Consider the following 6,174-nt stretch of genomic DNA (forward strand, 5'->3'; position numbering starts at 1 on the left):
AATGTGAGGTTTCTGCCTGAGACCAGAGGGCACTTCCGCTGGCCTTCATCTAGGGCACAGCTTCAGCATGACACTCAGCAGAGGTGACTTGGGTGATGGCCTAGTGTGGCATGTGAATCTCATCTCCTTATTGCACATTAAAAATGGCTGCAGAGCCAGACTTTGACAGTCAGCAACTTCTGAACCTTTTATGTGCCATTTTCTTCAAATAGCCTCACACACACATACAAAGCACACAGTTAGATCCCTCCTTCCTTGGAACTGCTTATTGATTCAAATGATTGGGGTCACCCTGCTGGAGGAGAGATATGACTGCGCAGTCTGCATTTTGGAGATCTAGGTGCTTAAAATAAACCTAACGCAGTGGTTATACCTTAGGGCACCAGATCTGTGCCCCTACCTGGCAGCTGAAGGGAGCCACCACACAGTGCCCTCCATTATTTTCCTATATCCCCTTTTCAGTTCTCACTCCACACAGCCAGCCAATGGAGGGGAAGGTGAGTCTAGAGTGATGGGATGGGTTACCCGATGGTTCCTTTCTGTCCTCTTCCTGCCACCATATCCTTTTCCTACCCAGCTCCTCTTCATGCACTCAATGTCGTTCTGAGAGAGATAAAGAGAAAGTTCAGTCTGATAGTCCTTGGTCCCAGGCATGTTAAGCTTTTCAGAGCTTCCTGGAGTCCTTGACGCCCATCATGCTGGCAGCCTCTGGTCCCCTCTGCCCACATGGAGAGCACCAGTGACTTCTTCCTGTTTGGATGAGCACTGAGAAAGGGCCCAGGCTTCCAAGCTTGACAAAATCTCCAGATGGGGTACATCTATCATTGCCACTTTCTGTGTCATGCTTGTTTACCTGAAAAGCAACCTGGGTGGTGCTTGTGCCTGACGAAGCCCCATGAGCACCACTCTGGGCACCACTGCTGCCACCTGACCTTCTACCAGCTCTTCTCCCTCTCCTCCTCGTTCTTGTGATTGAAATCTGCAAACCGGCCTTCCCCAGTCCCATCAACCTTTGACCTTATTTTGACTTCTAAACATCAAATTTAGGACAAAAAGTATGCAGATACTAGAAACTTAATACAACGTCAATCAAATTCTCAAAATGAAGTTTTTCTTCAAATTTAGTACATATTAATTCTAAAGTTCATCTAAGTAATCAGATAAGCATAACAAAGGAGAACGGCAAGATACACCATTTAATTTAAATGCAATAAATGGCCCCGAATTAGACAGTATTACAAAATAGAAATTTTATATGTAATAAAAAGATACAAATGAATGAAGGTAAAGTTACAAATATTTAATACTGTTGGCTTTTCTGATTAATATTGACTTAATATTATTAATATGACCTTAGACCCAAGCAATATAATAAATAAATTTAATATTAAGGAATTAAATGTAAAACCTCAACCATGAAAATATATAGATACACATACATATAATTTTAAAATGAGTACATCTGGAAAGTTTGGAGAGAAAAGACTCTTAGATGTGATATAAGAAATCAGAGAGGACAATGAACAGATTTGAAAGAAAAATTAAAAACACCTACAATCCTAGGAAAATTATTAAGCAAAAGTAATGAATAAGCTGGGTAAATATGATTATGGAAGTGATTGATATTTTTAGAATGTAAAAGTTCATATAGCTTTCAATAAACACATTAAGACCCCAGGAAAATAATAAGATGTTAATATTCACAGACATGAAAAACAACCTTGCTGATTATAAAATACAGTGAAAATGAAACAAACTTAAAGTACACATTTTGCAAATAAAGTTAAAATAAAAGTTTAACAGTAATTTACATTGCTAGTGATGGTGTATGGAAAATATTGTCACCTACATTGCATATAATATTTTAAATTGATAAGGACCTACTGAAAAGTTACTTGACAATATAGTTCAGGAACCATATGAAAGACTATGGTTTATCTTGATAATTCTACTTTCATACAAAATATTGGAAAAGCTTTATACATAAAAATGTTTATCACAAAGCAAAATCAGAAAAAAACTAGAAGTAAACAAATGTCCAATAATAAAAGAATAACTAAATTGGTTGTAGAATAACTAAACTGGCAATTTAAAAATATCTCTTCAAATATTTTCATCCTTCTGCCAGTGAAACATATTCCTTACCATTGAACTTGGACTTGCCTTGACTACTGATTAGTCAAGAGGGTGCAGCTAAAGTGGTACTGTGTGAAGGTTATAGAAAACATTGTAGTTTCTGCCTGGCTTGCTAGACGACTCTCACTGGAATCCTAAATCACCATATAAGGAGATGTAGCATCATGGTGCTGCCATATTGTGAGGAAGCCCAAACTAGCCAAGTGGAGAGTCCACACTAAACTACCTGTAAGGAAAATCAGATGCCAGCCAGCCCCCAGGTGGTACCACAGTCCCCTCTGTCCCAGACCCAGCCACCATATGATGGCAAGTGCTTGACCCTAAGCCGCTTAGACAAGCCTTTCCCAAACCCCTGACACATCCAAACCATGAGAGATGATACAGTGGTGGTGGTTGTTTTAGATCACTACATTCTGAGTGGTTTGTTGCTCTGGAACAGAAATAGGGATGCAGAACAGAAATCTCTATGAGGTAGAGCATGAGGCTACCAGTGAAAAGCTTAATTTCTCAGAGAAAGATTCTTTTACATAATATTTAGTTTTAAAGAAGACAAAATTGTTGTTCGTTACAAGTATAATTGTTAAAAATTCATATTAAAAAAGACTATACTGGAGTAACCACAATGTTAAGAATTTTGTGAGGTTGGTAGCATTAGAATGGTGTGATCGTTCTGTCTAACATTACTAAAATGCAATTATAATGATTGTGTAATTAATTAATGAGAACTACTTGTCCCTCAAAAAAAACCCACCTTTGTGTTACATTTACGATACTGGTTTATCAAAAAAAAATTGAAGACATTAGAAGCTACAGTAGTACTATGCCAAAATTTACCCATTTCCTAAGAGTGATTATGAATTGGAGTGGAATCCCTGAGGTCTGTAGGTTAAAATTTCAAAATTGTATCTTCTGTTGTTTACAAACTTTGAAGAGAGCTCATAAATCCACAGCCAAATATGTGCTGTGGAGCTGTTTTTAATTTACTGCTTTTATTTTTAACACAAAAATTATACAGATATTTTGTATAAAATGTAAGCAACATAGAAATATTTACAATGTCTAAATGAAAACAAAGTTTTAGGGTCATGTCTCTTGGGACTAGGTTAGAGACTACCTCCAAGTTCTGTCCACTCATACATGTCATGTGACCTCAAGGTCATCAGAAATGTGCATAACTCCTTATAAATAAGTGAACAGTCTACTAAAGGACACACACACATACACACACACTATGGGATGATGGAGTAACACTCATCAGTGGCAAATGGGATGGCTTTTAGAGAAAGGGAACTAGAGAAACATATTAGTCACTGGCCCATTGTAGCTTATCAAAACCCACAGGGCAAGGATTGCAAAAGCCCCTTCTCAGGCTACAGAGTCAGCTCATTGATGGCCCATCTGGGATCTGGTGTGCTGTCTTGCAGACTGAGGTCGGCCTTTCAGAGTGTGTTCTTCTTGAAGGCTGACACCAACTTCCTGCTGATGCAGATTTGGGACCAGTGATACGGCTTCAGGGATTGACCGGTTATAGACTTTCGCAGGTGAATAGTATAGTTACTTAGAGCAACAAATTCTCTCAAAAATATGCTAAGCTTCTTGTCTATTTATTTCCCTGCAGTCACTCTGCATGCAAGTTTTCCTCTAGACCTAACCTTGATGCATAAAGACTCCAGTCTAGAAGTTAGCAAACTTTTTCTACACAAAAGCTAGATAGTAAATATTTTAAGCTTAGTGGGCCCAAAGGCAAAATCAAGAGTGTCATGTAGGTACTTATGGAATAAGAGAAGAAACAAATGTCCCCATGTTTTTTACCTGTTTAAGGCCAGGAAAATACAAAAGCCAGCAACAGCTCAGACTTGCCTGACAGACTGCAATGTGCCAGGCCTGCTTTAGTCTGTTACTCACTGGCCTCTGTGCCCCACACTGTTCCTCTTCATAGAGTCCACCTTGAAGCCATCTGAAACAGTAGGCATTAGATAGAAGGCAACCCTCTGTCTGATCTTTGTCAACTTATTTTACTTTGCATATAGTGATGCAGGAAACTCTTAATAGAGGATGCTTGAAAGAGGTTTGCAACCAAAAGTTCATGTCTGCCCTTTCAGAGACAATACAAACCACTTCAGTTTGAAAGACAGATGTACTTGGCATTTTCAGCCCTACTAGGTCTCCAGTTACTGGACCTTCAGTCAACTTAGATAACAGGAAATGGGAAGAGTCCTATTCAGCAAAGCCGTACTCCCTTCCATCAATGCCTACAGGCTGTTAATTCTGGCCAGAGCTCCTCCCTCTTACGGCAACAATGTCTAGACACTGTCGACACGCACCACATAGTGAAATTTTCCTACCAGTTCCCTAATCCTGTGGACTCAGATTGATCCTGCTCTGCCACCCAGTGAACCCAGGGAACAGTTTATACTAAATGTTTTGTCACCATATAGCAAGATTCGCCAGCTTGCTAACCTTCAATATGTATATATCCCCACTTACTACCTGGCCCCTTCAACCAATCCCATGTAACCTGCTAAGTCTGTGTTACTCATAGCCTCCCACTCAGGAACCAATTCCATCTTATAGCTATTCTTGGCCTTGCAGCTATTATGGTCCAGGTTTATAGCATCAGCTCTAGGGAGCAGGATGGAGGAAAAGAAAAAGTTAAAATGAGAAAGGTGCATGTGCCAGACATCTTTAAAAGAAGACTCTTAGAAGCTGCTAAATGCATAGCACTGGCCAGCAAGTAGAGACACAGCCATACCTAGCTAAGAAGAGCTAGAAAGTGTAGCCTCCATCCTGGGCAGCCATACACCTAGCCAAAAAGTAGGGCTTTATCACCTTAGAAGTAAAAGTGGTAAATTAGGGCTGACTGGTAGTCTCTGCCAGAGACAGGTACTAGTAAAATTCCATTTTGAAGATGAGTCCACTAAGGCTTAAAGAGGCTAAGTGCTCCTTGAGAGTAAATGGTAAAACCAAAATTCCAGACCAGGGATCTGACTCAGAAGTCTGATGTTCTACACAAAGTCTCAGCTAACTATTTTTTATCATTTTTTATTTTTAGTCTATTACAGATGTTCCCATTTTCCCCCTTTGCCCTCCCCCACCCATCTCGCCCTGCTCCCACAGTCAGTCCCCACCCTGTTGTCCATGCCCGTGGGTCATCATACTTGTTCTTTGAGTAGTCCCTCCCCTTCCTTCCACAATTATCACCCTTCTGGTCACTGCCAGTCTGTTCCACGTTTCCCTGCTTCTTGTTCTATTTTGTTTGTTAGCTTATCTTGTTCATCAAATTCCTCTTTTATGCAGGCTTTTACACATGCAGTTCAGGGTGGGCCTCCAACCTGTGCATAGACTCTGGTGAAGGAAACGGCTGTGGGCTTCCTCTCTGATGGCTTTCGGAATCATAACATTTCTTAGCAAAAATTTCGCACTGAGTTTGAGAAAATAAAGGAGGGAGGAAGCTGTGGTTCATGAAAGGGTGAGTGGATAAACAAAATGCATGTATCCATGCAAGGGAATACTATTGGCCATAAAAGGGAATGAAGTACTGATGAATACTACAACATGGTTGACTCCTGCCAATGTTGTGCTAAGTGAAAGAAGCCAATCACAAAAGACCACATATAATCTGATTCCAGTTATGTGAAATGCCCCAAACGAGCAAATCCCTATAGATAGAAAGTAGATTAGTCATTGCCAGAGTCTGGAGAAATAAGAGCTTGGGGGAGTGACAGCTAATGAGTACAGGGTTTCTTTGAGGGGTGATAAAAATATTTTAAAATTGATTGTGGTGATAGTTGCAAAACTCTCATCCTTATGTATTGCAAAGCAATGAATTATACACTTTAAGTGGATTAATTGTATGGCATATGGATTCAATCTCAATGTAAGTGTTGCTAAAAGAAAAGGCCAAAGGTGACTCTGCAACAGGGAGGTTGACACAAGGCAGCACCTTAATGTACACGAGCGTGTCACCAGCTTACAGAAATAGTGCGTGTTATCTATCAGCCATCCGGTGTGAAAGTGTCTCGGTGAAGCCACACCCAT

The sequence above is a fragment of the Artibeus jamaicensis genome, unplaced genomic scaffold (genome assembly GCF_021234435.1).
Source record: "Artibeus jamaicensis isolate MK-2021 breed Jamaican fruit bat unplaced genomic scaffold, CSHL_Jam_final contig_1404, whole genome shotgun sequence".
NCBI lineage: Eukaryota > Metazoa > Chordata > Mammalia > Chiroptera > Phyllostomidae > Artibeus > Artibeus jamaicensis.